Source organism: Vulpes lagopus, chromosome 6, assembly GCF_018345385.1.
Source record: "Vulpes lagopus strain Blue_001 chromosome 6, ASM1834538v1, whole genome shotgun sequence".
NCBI classification, from domain to species: Eukaryota; Metazoa; Chordata; class Mammalia; order Carnivora; family Canidae; genus Vulpes; species Vulpes lagopus.
Window position 1 is genome coordinate 78,789,979 of NC_054829.1, and position 15,145 is coordinate 78,805,123.

Consider the following 15,145-nt stretch of genomic DNA (forward strand, 5'->3'; position numbering starts at 1 on the left):
CAGCCCAGGTGGCTCAGCGGTTTAGCGCCGCCTTCAGCCCAGGGCATGATCCTGGAGACCCAGAATCGAGCCCCACTTCAGGCTTCCTGCATGGAGCCTTCTTCTCCTTGTGCCGTGTCTCTGCCTCTCTCTCTCTCTATCTCATGAATAAATAAATAAAAATCTTTTTTTAAAAAAGAAAATTTAAACATGCTACAGTATGACTACCCACCATTAGAAATAAGGCAAGAGTTTCCCTGATGATACTATTTAATAATGCACCTAACCGCCTACATTCCTCAGTACCTTTTTCTGTCTTTATTTTTTGCCATAGCACTTAACCCCATCTGACATACATATTATATATTTTAATTATCTGTTTATATCTTCCTTCTAGAACATAAGCACTCCATTAGGGCGGGGATATTTATCCTGTTTTCTACTGTTTCCCCAACCTCTAAAATAGGGCTTGGCACATAATTGACCCTCAGTAAATATTCATTGAATGAAATAAATAGAATAGAAATTTCGTTCTACTGAGCAACTCTTATGAAGAAACTGTAATATTTTTTTTCTGTTTTAGACTGTCAGTTACTTTTATTAAAAGAAAATCTGGGGTTCATATCCTGGACGAGCCCTCCCCCCCAAAAAAGAAAATCTGGATGATGAATGAATTACTCAACAATCTAAAACACAATGGTTAGTCAAAGAATAAAAACAGAGTTATGGGAGATCATCTAATAAAGTGGTTCTTTTCTCAGTTTGCCAAATTAGAGAATACAATATTTTTCAAGTGCTTGAATATGATATATATTCTAAGAGCTTCTGAGGAAATGAACACTTCTCAAACAAACATTGTCTAAAGGAAGACTAGTCATCAGTTACCAGATTAGACAAGAGTAGTAATTCTTCTGAATAAGAGTAATAAAGCATTCTTCTGAACTTTAGTATTAAGAAGGATAAAACTAAGATAAATCCATTTTTAATTGCCAGGTAGAAGTGAAAAGATGATAGAGTTTCATTTTATTTTACTAAATGAAATCTTAAGCTTGAATAATACTAATGCTGAACATGAATTGACTCATGCAATATATTTGTTTCTTTAGTTTATTATTTTTTTAAGATTTTATTTATTTATTCATGAGAGACAGAGAGAGAGGCAGAGACACAGGCAGAGGGAGAAGTGTCCCCTGCGGGGAGCCTAATGTGAGACTTGATCTCACGGTCCTAGGATCACAACTTGAGCCAAAGGCAGATGCTCAACCACTGAGCCACCCAGGTGCCCTGTTTCTTTATTTTTAATTAAACTTTTAATTTTGAGGTAATTGTTAACTCATATGCAGTTATAAGAAATAATGCAGAGAGATCTCATGTATCCTTTACCCAATTTCCCCTGATGGTAACATCTTTTAAAACCAGAGTACAATATTACTGCCAGGATATTGATACTGATGCAGCCAATATATGTATATATATACAATTCCTTTTCAAGGAACCCTCATGTTTTTCTTTTATAGTCACACCTACTTCCCTTTATCCCCACTCCTCCAACTCCTAGAAACCACTGTGTTCCATATTTCTATAATTCTGTCATTTTCAGAATGTTATATATATAGGGAATGATCTGTTCTAAGATTATAGTGTGTAACCTTCTGGGGTTGGCTTTTTTTTTTTTTTCCACTCAGCATAATTCTCTGGACATTCATAAAGGTGGCTGAGCATAAAAATAGCACCTTCCTTTTCATTAAATAGTATTCCATGTTACCACCACAATTTGTTTAAATATTCACATGTTAATGAACACCAGGTAGTTTTCAGATTGGGACTACTATGAATAAATATTTGTGTATAGGTTTTTATATGAACATAAGTCTTCAATTCTCTGGGATAAACGTTCAGAGTACAAATGCTAGGTTGTATAGCAGTTGCATGCTTAGTTTTTAAAGAAAACTGCCAAACTGTTTTCCAGAGTGGCTATATCATTTTACACTCCCACCAGCAATGTCTGAATAATCCACTTTGTTTTCCTACCGGCATTTGGTGGTATTACTAGTTTTTAATTTTAGCCATTCTAATAGATATGTATTGATACTTCATAGTAGTTTAACTGTGTCTTTCTCTGATGGCTGATGATATTGTGTATCTTTTCATGTGCATTTTTATATCCTTTTAGTGAAATGTCTGTTTATATTTTTTGCCCATTTCCCAATTGGACTGTTTATATTTTCACTATTGAATTTGGAAAATTCTTTATATATTCTAGATACAGTTCTTCGTTACATGTGTGGTTTGTAAGTATTTTCTTCCAGTCTAGAGCTTATCTTTTCACACTCCTAACAGGGTTTTCACAAGGAAAAATCCAACTCACCGATTTTTCTTTGATTTATCATTCTTTTGTTGTCAAATCTAAGAACTCTTTGCTTAGCCTTAATATTTTATACTACTTTTTTTCCCTAAAACTTTAGTAGTTTTAAGTTTTACATTTGAACCCAAGATCCATTTTGAGTTAATTTTTATATATGGGGTGAGACTTATCTTCTTGTATATCCCTTTATTCTCCTTTGTTTACAATATAAATGTCTTATGTATTTCTTATGTAGAACCATCCAGTGTCATAATATTTGGCTTTAATAATGAATATTAATTTAAAAAACTCAAGAGAAGGGACATGTATTGTGTTTACTTATTTATCTAGGTAAAAACATTACTATGTTCTTATCATGTTCTTCTCATGTTCTAAGTTTTCTTTTATCATTCCCTTTCTGTTTTGAGAATTTCCTTTAGCTGTTCTCTCAGAATGGTGACAAATTCTTTTAGTTTTCCTTTATCTGGGAATTTCTTGACTTCTCCTTAATTCCTGAAGGATATTTTTTGCTGGGTATAGGATTTTGGATCAACAAGTCTTTTTTTTTTTTTTTTTTTTTTTGCACTTAAAAGACTTCCCCCTTTTGGCTATGGTTTCTGATGAGAAATTTGCTGTCATTTGAATTATTTCCCCCCTGGGACCCCTGGAAGTTAAGAATCCTTTTTTTCTTTTTTTTTCTGGCTGCCTTCAGAGTTTGTTTCTAGTTTTCAGAAGTTTAATTTTAACCTGCTATGGTATGGATTTGTTTGTACTTCTTTTTTTTGGGTTTGTTCATCTTCTTGAATCTGTAGGTTTTTCCTCTTCCAAGTTTAGGAAGCTTTTAGTAATTATTTCTTCAGACTCTTTTCCAGTCTTGCTTTCTCTCTCCTCTCCTTCTGATGACACAAATGTTAGATCTTTTGTTTTGATCTCACTGGTCCCTGATACACTGTTCATTTTATTTTTAAGTTTTTTCTATGTTATTTAAGTTCTAATTTCTAATTTATGGATTCTTTCCTCTGTCTCTTCTATTCTGCTATTAAGCTTGTCCACTGAGATTTTTTATTATAGTTATTATATTTTTTTTTACAATTTTCTAAAATTACCAATTGGTTCTTTTCTTTAATCTACTTCATTTTCAAAGTCTTCTGATTTTTTGTTTGTTTCATGCTTATTTATAATTGCTCAATGAAACTTTTTATCATGGTTGCTTTAAAATCTTTGTTAGATAATTCTAACATCTCTGTTAACTTAATGTTGGCATCTATTGGTTGTCTTTTTTTCATCTGAGTTTGTGATTTACTCATTTAATGGAGGTTCATTCATTATTGACCTTCTGAAAAAACATTGGTTTGAGCTCTTCTTTGTTGTTGCTGACTTTTAAAAGGAAAATGATTTTTAAAATGAAATCTAAATATTTTTTGTATTATAAGATCCTGGATCTTATTTAAGCTCTCTATTTTAATTGGGTTTCTCTGAAATTACTCAGGCAGGAGAAGGGTGGACACCATGTCCATATAGGTAGGGGGAAGTAGAGGTCAATATTCCCTATTTAGCCTCTGTCTTCATCTGATGGAGGCAGGCTCCACATTACTGCTGGCAGGAGTAGGATTTTACTACCCCAAATGATCTCCACTGGCATTGCAAGTGGCAGCCTTATTCCTGCTGAGCACTTATAAAAGTCCTAACTCTCCACTAGACTTCCTCTGATACAACCTTGGAGAGAGGAGAGAGTGTCTTAACATGGCTGGGTGGGAATGGAAGTCTAAACTCCCCATGTCATCTCTGCTGACTTTATAGGGGGGCTCATTATAGTCCAGTCAGGAGGAAAGTCCTAGCTCCCTAGTTGGCCTTTTCTGACACCACCTTGGGAATTGGCACCTCCTTATAACCTTGTAAGGAGGGGATTTTGGTCCCCAGTCAGCCTTTGCTAGTCTAGGTTAGGGGAGGGACTACAGTATTTTCTGTTGTGTTTGGTACCACAGAAAAGTAGAGAAGTTTGGAATCAGAGAAATTAATGTCTGAAAAAATTTTTTCTTGCTAAGTTACACTCTCTTTTGGTTTGAGATAGTAGGTTTTTGCTAAGGCTTTTTTGTCTGTGCCCATTGGCATCTTGGGTTGCTTGCTTCTTCAGCTCCAAATATAGACTAAATTAGGCAAAAAGAAAACTCAAGGAACTCAACACTAGGCTGTCTCTCAGTTCCCAAAGTCCCTACCTGGTTAGCTTTTTCTCCACCTTTCTGTCTTTTTGTGTTTATTTTATATTTTAAGTCCAGGGAGAAATAAGAAAATAGTATTTGGAAAAAAGAACTCTACTTTATCTTCCTGGAAATGGAAGCCCATACAATACATTTTGTTCCATGAATATGTCAAATAAATAAGTAGTCATTATTGAATCTTCCAAAATAATTATATCTAGATCTCCTTTTTCCAATACAGTAGCCACTGGGAATATTTAAATTTAAATAGTTAAAATTAGACAAAATAAAAATCCAGTTCTTCAGTTGCACTAGCAACATTTTGAGTGCTTGGTAATAGCCACATATGCTTAGTGCCTATCATATAAGACTGTGCAGATTCAGAACACTTTGAACATCTCAGAAAGTCTATTGGACAAGGGTGACTCATACTCTGAACAAAATGGTTCATGACACTGCTAAATGTTGATATTAAAAAAATGAGCATGGCAGCCTAGGTGGCTCAGCGGTTTAGCACGGCCTTCAGCCCAGGGTGTGATCCTGCAGACCCGGGATCGAGTCCCATGTCGGGCTCCCTGCTTGGAGCCTGTTTCTCCCTCTGCCTGTGTCTCTGTCTCTATCTCTCTCTGTATCTCTCATGAATAAATAAATAAAATCTTAAAAAAAAAATAAAAAATGAGCAGGAAGAAAAATAAGAGCAGATGGGTAAGTAAATGATCCTGTAAATTATAGGGATAGAAAAGATGTGGATTTATTCACAAGGCAAATTTACAAAATGGACACCAACCTACTACCAAAGCATGGATTGAATTTTTAGTGATTCTAGCTGCATGGGTCCATTCCTAAGACAATTTCTTTTTCTATGAGTTGTTGCAATGTGGAATAATAAAAGCTAATTGATACGGCAGCTTAGATTAGCATATATTTACCCTGACATTGCATGTTATATTACATCCAGATATCATCTGACTTTCGTAAATGTTGGACTCATTCATTCAACATCATTTTATTTGATGAAGGGGATACATGTAGTTTATAGAATTCAGTTTTTTAAAACAATAAACTGAAATGATATAGAAGCAACTTTAGGAAAAGAGTATAACTTCTGGGCAGCAAAGTCCAAGTAAAGATAAAATATAGGCAAATAATATTAAAATGGTTAAAAATCAAAAAGAGTTCAGAACTAGTGCTTTTTGTTATTTAATTTATTCAACAATTATTTGTAAAATTCATACATTTTTAAAATATTTATTTATTTATTTTAGAGAAAGAGAGACAGGGAGAGGCAGAGGGAGAAGGAGAGGGGAAGTAGACTTCCTACTGAGCAGGGGAGTCCCACAATGTGGGGCTCTTGATCCCACAGTTCTGAGATCATGACTGGAGCCAAAACCAAGAGTTCGAGGCTTACTCTACTGAGTCACCCAGGTGCCCTGTAAAATGTATATTATTACAGTTCAACCATCAGTTTCTCAGATAAGAATTTGAGTTACAGAGAAATTGGCTTTTTTACTTATTGGAAAAGCAAGGAAAAATAGTTGGGCCATTTTATCACTTCCTTTTTATATCATATGGCCATCAGAAGTCTTTCATTGTCATACCAGCCATATTGGACCCCCACTTATTTGAAAAAATGCCTTGCATTTTCTACCCCTATGGTTAACATATCTTTTCTCATTAACTCATGCTACATATATTTACCAGGCACCTTCAATGAGCCAGAAAATTCTAGCACCAAAGTACATTCAAGTTAAAAAAACAAAATTCCCTGTCTGACTACTTACATTCTAGGTAAATAAACAATAAATATAACAAATAGATTAGGAGATGAGTACTGTGGAAAAAAGAAAAAGCAGAACAAGTTAAGGGGGAATGAGATGGGAGGCATGGGGCAGACTAAGCTTTTCTTACAGGATCCATCATCATCACCTGTTGAAATCTCAGCTCATCTCAAATGTTCCCTCCTTGATACCTTAGTTAAAATCCATCTCTTCCACTATGCTCCTTTAGCACTTCCTCTATTACAGCACTTAGCATTTTGCCTTGTGTTAGATATGAATACATCTGTCTTTTCATTAGACTTTGATTCCTTAATAAAGAGAACGTGCCTTATTAATCATTTTATCCCTTGTAGAGTCACACATAGTGTTGGCTTAATAAGTCATGTGTAGTGGTTGCTTAATAAGTGTTCATTGAACAATGAAGCCAAAATTAAACACAAATTGACAAAGATTTAGACTGTTTATAAAAGGTGGTCTTAATACTAGGATTCAAAAATATAAACTACACATGTTGATTTAAATGCTGATTCTCTGTTCACATTTTCTTCCCTTCTGCTAACAGCCCAATGGATGGTAATGTGTTGTTGGAGAAAGTCTTTATTTTCTCCTCTTGCTGACTTTCTAGTAGAAATACCACGTATTAACATGTCCAACAGATTAAGCAAAATAGTGTCTCATCAAGAACTTAAATTTGTCTTCAGAGGATTAGGCATTGACCATAGAGCCTATTAGATTGTTTTATATTAGAATTTAGGCAAATTAACTAACACTATTGTCTTTAAATAATATCATGGTTTTATTTGAGAAAATAGATTTATGTAAAATTGTCAATCTTTATTTTTCTTTTTGTTAATAAATAAAAAAATACAGAAATCATCTGGGTATATTCTTCTCTATTTATTTCATAAAACATACTGCTTTATATGACAAGAACCAGTAGAACTTGTTGGTTAAGAAGTTGTATTTCTTTTTTTTTTTAAACTTTTTTTTTTTTTAAGATTTTATTTATTGATTCATAGAGACAGAGAAAGAGAGAGAGAGAGAGAGAGAGAGGCAGAGACACGGGCAGAGGAAGAAGCAGGCATCATACAGAGAGCCTGACGTGGGACTCGATCCAGAGTCTCCAGGATCACGCCCTGGGCTGCAGGCAGTGCTAAACCACTGCACCACCAGGGCTGCCCAAGAAGTTGTATTTCTTAAACATAATAACACACTATCTTGAAAGTGCTATTATAAACAACATTCACTATGTAATAAAGCTTAACTATGAAGCTGATTTTGATTACACATTCTTTAAGTACTCTATTTAGTAGGTATGAATAAAAGACTTCCCTTAAATAGTCATATAACTAAAAGTACAAATGATTTTTATATTTCACTTCTTTTTAAAAATCAGATTTAGGGGTCCACGCCGCGCCCGGGCTGGTCCCGGGGTCTCCCGAAGGTGTGTCTGGCAGGTGGGATCCAAAAATAAAAAAAATGAAAATAAATAAAAATAAAAATAAAAATCAGATTTAGAATTTAAAGATTTAGTTAGTGTATTATCAGAAAATATTTAAAAATTCTTAGAAATCCAGATAGATCGAGTTAGTGATCAGCGTTGCTTTTTGAATAGAGATGTGACAACATGAAATATTAATGGGATTCCTAACGATGGATTCTTTTGATGGAGAATTTGAATGAAATCTCCTTTAAAGATGGGAATCTGTTTGTCTTCTTAATATTTTTATTATTTCTCTCTTCCAAAACAATTTTTTTAGCTAAGCTCTACACCCAATGAGGGTCTTGAACTCATGACCCCAAGATCAAGAGTTGTATGCTCCACTGACTGAGCCAGCCAGGTGTCCCAGTGTTTCTCTTGAAGGTACTTATTTTTATCCAAAATGCTCATATAGTATACATTTCAGTTAAATTTTATCCCTGGTGTGCCAGGAATTACTATAATCATTAGAAACAGTGAAATTTTTCATTATTATTATTATAAGAAAGTTAATGGGTCATAAGTGAGAAAGTTAATGGTGGTGGAAGAGACAATATGCTGGTCAGAAGCAGAACAAATGTAAAGAATGCATAGGATGATCATGAACATAAGAAAACATGTCTACACTGACTGGATTCAATGTTTGTTTGGCTTAAAGTTTGAATCTTATGTTTTACTTCTATTTTTCTATGTGACTGGTACAATGTTGTATGCATATGTATGTACATACAGCCCTGCAATAAGTGACTTCTTTAATTAATTTAATTATTTATATAGGACTGGCAAAGTTGCTAAAGTTACTTTGTCTTTGAGGCTGTGTGTAAATGCTATCAAAACAGTGATAAATTCAACAAAAATAAAAATTGTTCTATGAAACAATTTGAGACAATTTTAGCTGTTTGACTTGATTTTTCAAGGTTTTGATCAACTATTTTTTTTCCTGTATTATTGGAAGAAAGTTTAAAATTTAAGGGGGCCAAATCTATGCTTGGTACAAAATACTGACATTAATATCTGCCATAATTATTTTGATTAAAATGTATTGCTAGACATATTTTCAAAGGCCAAATCTGTTTATGTCTGTGTGCAAAATTTGAATTTGGTATTTGTCAAATTGGAGTGAACATTTTAGTGCATAGCTGCCCACACATACACACACAATTAATAATTTTAGAGCTTATATAAATGTGCTTGTCTATAAAAAGGATACAGGGCAGCCCGGGTGGCTCAGCGGTTTAGCACCTGCCTTTGGCCCAGGGCATGATCCTGGGGTCCCGGGACTGAGTCCCATGTAGGGCTCCCAGCATGGAGCCTGCTTCTTCCTCTGCCTGTGTCTCTGCCTCTCTCTCTCTGTCTCTCATGAATAAATAAAATATTGTGTTTAAAAAAAAATTAAAAGGATACAACATGGGGACTCAACAGAGGGTATTTTATTTGCATAAAAATTACAAGAAATTTGATAAAATGTTAATACCATATGCATTTACTTTAGCATACAATCTCCTTTACTCCTGAATTAAAGTTGTTACTCAGGAGTATGAATTTCTCCTGCATTTTGTAAATGCTCTGACCTGCTACTAGTTTATCAGCAAACATTAGCTGGGTGTTGTCATGGCAAATGGGAAAAAAGTTTTTAATCTGTCTGTGTAAGTAGGCCCACTGCTGACAGCAGATAAGAGAGAGAACAGGAATAAAGTGTAGTGCTGAAGTATGAAAAACTAAAAGGTTAAAAAAAAAAAGCATACTTGTCCTTTAAGAATGATTTCTTTGAATACTATTTTTAGAGCAACATGCAAATAACATAATTGAAGAAGATCCACACAAATCAAATTGGAAATGTCATAACTTAAGAAGTGGGTACACAAATATAATTTTCATTTTGGCTTGAAATATGCATGAAGGTTTTGATCTTCACCAAGATGAAAACAAATGATGAAATCACTTTCATATAATATTCAGTAACACTTTATAGTTTTCTGAGGAAAAAGATGCAAAAGAATCTTCTCTTTTACCTTTAAACAACAGTACAATGTTATCTTTGTTTACCTAGCCTCTGGTCAATTGTAACTCTCTCCTCAAAGCATCTTCTGTAATTCCTTTCTGTGAATCCAAAATGCAATTTAAAAAGGCATATTTTAAAATGCCAATTCAAAGTGGCATTTATTATTCAGGTGCTTTGCTAATTCAGTAAGTGTTTAGCACCCATGATGTGACTAATTGGGCTCTATATGCAACGGAATTACTTAAAAATCAAAATACACACACTGTGTATTTTATTTGCCCGTTAAGACTTATACACACTGGCCAATTTAAGCACACAGTGTGCTAGGCTTCGCATGCAGACAAAAATGCTATGGTGGTTTAGAGAATTGGGTTACTATGAAGTGGGGAAGTTGGGAGAGAACTTCCTAGAGGAGGTAAGTTGGGAAAGCTGTATATGTCAAATGCAGATGAGGAGAAGGGAAAGACATTATTTGGGGTCAGGCAGATGCAAGAACAAAAGGGAAAGGGTGAGATAAATTAGCCGGTAGAAAATAAATCAGCTTCTTAGAGTAGATCTGTGTGTTTTGAGTGGTGGGGTAATCAGGCTTCCATTATAGCCTCAGGCTTTCCTTTTAGATCTACTTCCAGTTTTAAAGTTCTCACCTCTCACCTATCTTTGTCTTCTTGATATTACTTACAGCATTCTTTTTCTTGTGCTGTCTTGATTCTACCTGGTTAAGGTGTCCACTCCAGAATCAGAATATCCTTTCTTATAGTTCCATGTACTGAGCAATTTCCTATTGCCTGTTTTGTTTATTTTGTTTTGTTTTTAGCTACCTGCATTTCTCCCCTTAAGACTGTTCACAGAAATCCAGGAAACCATCTAGGTTTAACCTGACCAATGCACTTGAGTTCCACCAAGGTTTATTAAGCACTTACTAGGGGACAGGCATGTATAGATGAAGAAGGCATGATTCATACTCTCCTGTATCTTTCAGCTGGGTAAAGGCTCTTTAGCGCCCCAACTCTGTTTATATTATCCTCTACTACAACTGCAGGTTAATTTCTACCAGAACAGAAAAAAGTAAAATTATTTATAAATGCTAAGAAGCCTAAAACTCACCCTGAATAAAAATTACCAGATTATATCTGTGAAGCACCTGTGGTGAGAAGGTGACATGGTAGTTTAGATTCTAGTTCTGTCACTTGTAATACGACTTTGAACAGGATGCTAACACGAAAGGGGAAGTGACATTTATATGTGTCCAGCACAATGATTAGTATCGGTTATATATTATTTAATACTTATAGTTCATACCACCTCCCACCCCTCACTTCAAAAAAACAAAAATAAAACCAACAGTATCACCGAAAACAAAAAAAACAAACAAACAAAAAACAACAACTATATTTTTCCTATTTTAAGGATGACCCAAACCAAGCCAAGAGCTTAGTTTTTCAGACACATTTGAGATTTGAGACTGGTCCCAAGCCCCCAGGTCTACCACTTATTAGGATCTAGGCTAACTTAGCCTAGTTATTCATTCATTTATTCAATATTCACTATATACCAAGTACATTGCTTGGCACTGGATTTTAAGAGAACAATGTGACATGGTCCCTTCTCTTAAATCTCTTACAATGCAGTTGAGGGAGACAGCATGTAAGGAAGCGCTTGTAATTAAGTGATAGGTGTACTTCTGGAAGTCTATAAAGAGTAGTGTGAGGTACAAATGAGTTCATTCTACCCAAGGCTGGCAAAAGGCACAGGTCAAGAAAGCTTTCACCGGGGAGGTGACCCTGGAGGTTCACAGAGTCACCCATTGAGTTAGGTGTTTGTGGAAAAGAACAAGACATTCTACCTGGAGTGAGCACTGGGGCCTGAAACAGGATGGTAAGAAATGAAGGTGGTTCGGGTGACTGGAGTGAGCGAGCTACAAGTTGGGAGTAAATATATTCACTTCTCTTGCTAGAGGATACATAGATAACATTTATACAGTGTTAGGTATAATGCCTGAGACATACGAGGTATTTAATAAACGTTCCTGTTCCTCTTTCAGATGCTTCATTTGATTACATCCCCTTCCAGCTCTAAAGTCTCATGATTTTCTTAAAAGATTTATTTATTTATTTATTTGACACACACACAGACACACACACACACACACACACACACAGAGAGAGAGAGAGAGAGAGAGAGAACACAAACAGGGGGAGGAGCAGAGGCAAAGGGAGAAGTAGGCTCTCCATTGAGTAGGGAGTCTGATATGAGGCTCAATCACAGGACCCTGGGATGGTGACCTGAGCTGAAGGCAGACACTTAACAGAGTGAGCCACCCAGGTCCTCAGAGTCCCATGATTCTACCACACTGTATGAGTTCTTATGATATATTGATTCATACACGGTTTTACACATAGTACATGTTCAATAAATAGTCTCTACTCCAGTTGGCAGAGGACTGGGTAAAACAAGGTGTGAATTTTGATAAAGTATTAAAACAAAAGCTGAATTTAGCTTCAATCCTTTCTTTCTCTGTCCCTCTATAGTAACGTGAATACAATTTTCCTTGTGTATATGTGAATGCTGTGGAAATGCAGAGATTCAGCATCAGTTCAGCATACTGGGACATAATTCAATATTTTACCAGGGGAACTGCTTACCTGCTCACAAAACCAGGAAAACTGGTTTTCCGTCCCCACAAGTTACTAGATCATAATATCAGCCATACTACTGGGTGGAGATTTGAAGGCAACATACCATACAAGCACAATCTTAGACTCATCATTTTCTGTACTGAGTTAATACAGGTAATACATCAAAATAGCACTGGTACATCACAAGTAACCAATATGTACTAGTTCTTATTTTGCATTCTGCTAAAGTTCTATATAAACGTACCAGGAGCAGAGTAAGAGCAGTGCAGTAGAGCTTGGCCATGGGAGGGAAATACCAAAGCTATCAAGAGGGAGGGCAGGAACATATCCAAGAGTGTGGCACAATCTACTGGGACAAATACTTTAGGCAGGAAGATATCCTTGCTATGACATGTGACCTGAGGTGCTGTATATCCAGTGGAACTTAGCCCTATTCCTCCCCACCATTTACCAGTTCAGGTGGGATGGCCATCAAAGTGCCTCTTTTTTTTTTTCTTTAAAGATTTTATTCATTTATTCATGAGAGACGCAGAGAGAGAGGGGCAGAGACACAGGCAAAGATAGAAGCAGGCTCCATGCAGGGATCCTGATATGGGACTTGATCCTATGACTTCAGGATCATGCCCTGGGTCAAAGGCAGGTGCTAAACGGCTGAGCCACCCAGGCATCCCCAAAGTGCCTCTTCTAATGGTGAAGTTGCCTACCTCTTGTAGTCTGGTTTTTTTTTTTTTTAAAGATATTTATTTATTCATGAGAGACAGGAGAGAGAGAGAGTCAGAGACATAGGCAGAGGGAGAAGCAAGCTTCCTGTGGGGAGCCTGATGTGGGACTGGATCCCAGGATCATGACCTGAGCCAAAGGCAGATGTTCAACCACTGAGCCACCAGGTGCCCCTTGTAGTCTTTTTTAAAAAGCACAGTTAAGGGACCCCTGGGTGGCTCAGCAGTTGAGCTTTGGCTCAGGGCATGATCCAAGTCCCACATTAGGCTCCCTGCAGGGAGCCTGCTTCTCCTTCTGCTCATGTCTCTGTCTCTCTCTGTGTCTATCATAAATAAAATCTTTAAAAAAAGAAAATAAAACTTAAAAAAAAAGCATGGTCAAGTTTTAGGCAAAATTCTATCATAAATGAATTTAATGTCAAATCATTTTTCCTATTAAGAATATTTGTGAACTGTTTGGTATCTTAAATTACACTGTCATTGATTTTTCTTAGGTGTATATAAATTTTGACAAAATATAGTGATGATGTTGAGTAGTTTCCTCAGAAAATAAAATATTGGTGACATAAAAAAAACACTTTTTAAGATAATGGAGACATGTATACATTCTTCTAATGGACTTCAGGACTTTTACTTTTTTGGAAAGCAAAGATACGGTCATTTAGTCAGGTAGAAAGATATACTGTTAGGGAGGAAGAATACTTATTTCTAACAGCAAAGCATAATGAGGCTAGTAATGATAGAAGGTATATCGTCAAAGCAAAACATTGACTTGTGAGAAAAAAATAATTAGTCAGGCACTGGAAGAGATAGATGACTTAAAAAGCTAATAATGGCATTGGAATAAGCCTCTTGGGATAAGCATATTTTGTTTGATCCGCGCCAGTTTTTCTCACTCCACACATCTTTGAGAGCTACCTTAGAGTAAAGTAGATGAGGGTCAAAGTAACAAAATGGGTTATAGTTTTCCACTGGAACACAAAAGTACAATAGCAATCCCTCCTCCTCCACCATTGTCAAAGTCCTTCCTGTTTAAGGATCTCAGAATCTTTTAATTGGCTACAATGATCTTTTGACTTCATCATAATATTGTAACATGACACCATGCTAACGGAAGCAATCTATTAAAAAAAAAAAAGTCTTCAGAGGGAGACAACCCATAGGAGACTCTTAATCATAGGAAACAAACAGGGTTGCTGGAAGGGAGAGGGCCGGGGTTTGGGGTAACTGGGTGAAGAACAATAAGGAGAGCATGTGATGTAATGAGCACTGGGTGTCATGTAAAACAGATGAATCACTGACCTCTACCTCTGAAACCAATAGTACACTCTATGTTAAGTAATTGAAATTAAATGAAAAAATAAAAAAGCCTTCATTATGTGGCTAGTTTCCCACTATTTTTATAGCAGTACCGCTATAAACATTTGAAATACTAAGATATGCATAAAAAGCTGAAATGTAATTTTAATCTTTTACCTTTATTAAGCTATTCTCTGTGTACTTACTGTAAGTCACCTTAATGACAGGTCAGAATCTTCATTATTCATACATTTTTTTCTAGAGATTTTATTTTCCAACAGCAAGCCAAATTTGAAGTTCATCTGTAACCATGTTTAAGAATGAGTGAGTACCAAAGGAAGACACTAGCATTCTCAGCAGTTTTTTTTAAATATATTAGCATCTCAATTTCTGGCTACAAATTGGTTTAAGGATACTTATTCTCAACAAAGCTGTAGGAAGATACAATGTGACAGTTAATTTCAGCATCTTTTGGTAGTAGGAGTGTTTGTAAATGTCTGGCATTCTTATTAGTAACAATGTTTTTGCATTCTTATTAAGTAATATGTTAGTAGCTGTTCTGGAATATTGTGGAGTTAACATTCTGTCAGGATGAGAGAAAGTTTAAATTTTATTATATTTTTGGTGAAAAATTAAAGGATACATTGCTTGGTGTTACAAGGGGCTTATACCTTAAACTAATTACCGACTTTCACGTTAGAAGTCGGGTT

At 35.6% G+C, this 15,145-nt stretch overlaps 1 protein-coding gene across 1 annotated transcript in view; it reads right to left on the reverse strand.

Annotated features, from left to right (window-relative positions):
- LOC121492822 (PAT complex subunit Asterix-like) overlaps positions 1–12,696 on the reverse strand; it is a 36,500-nt gene extending 23,804 nt beyond the window's left edge. The window contains exon 1 of the mRNA XM_041758008.1: positions 12,662–12,696. The gene's annotated coding sequence lies outside the window, so the exon portion shown is untranslated. The remainder of the gene's footprint in view (positions 1–12,661) is intronic.
- Between the last annotated feature and the right edge of the window lie 2,449 nt (positions 12,697–15,145).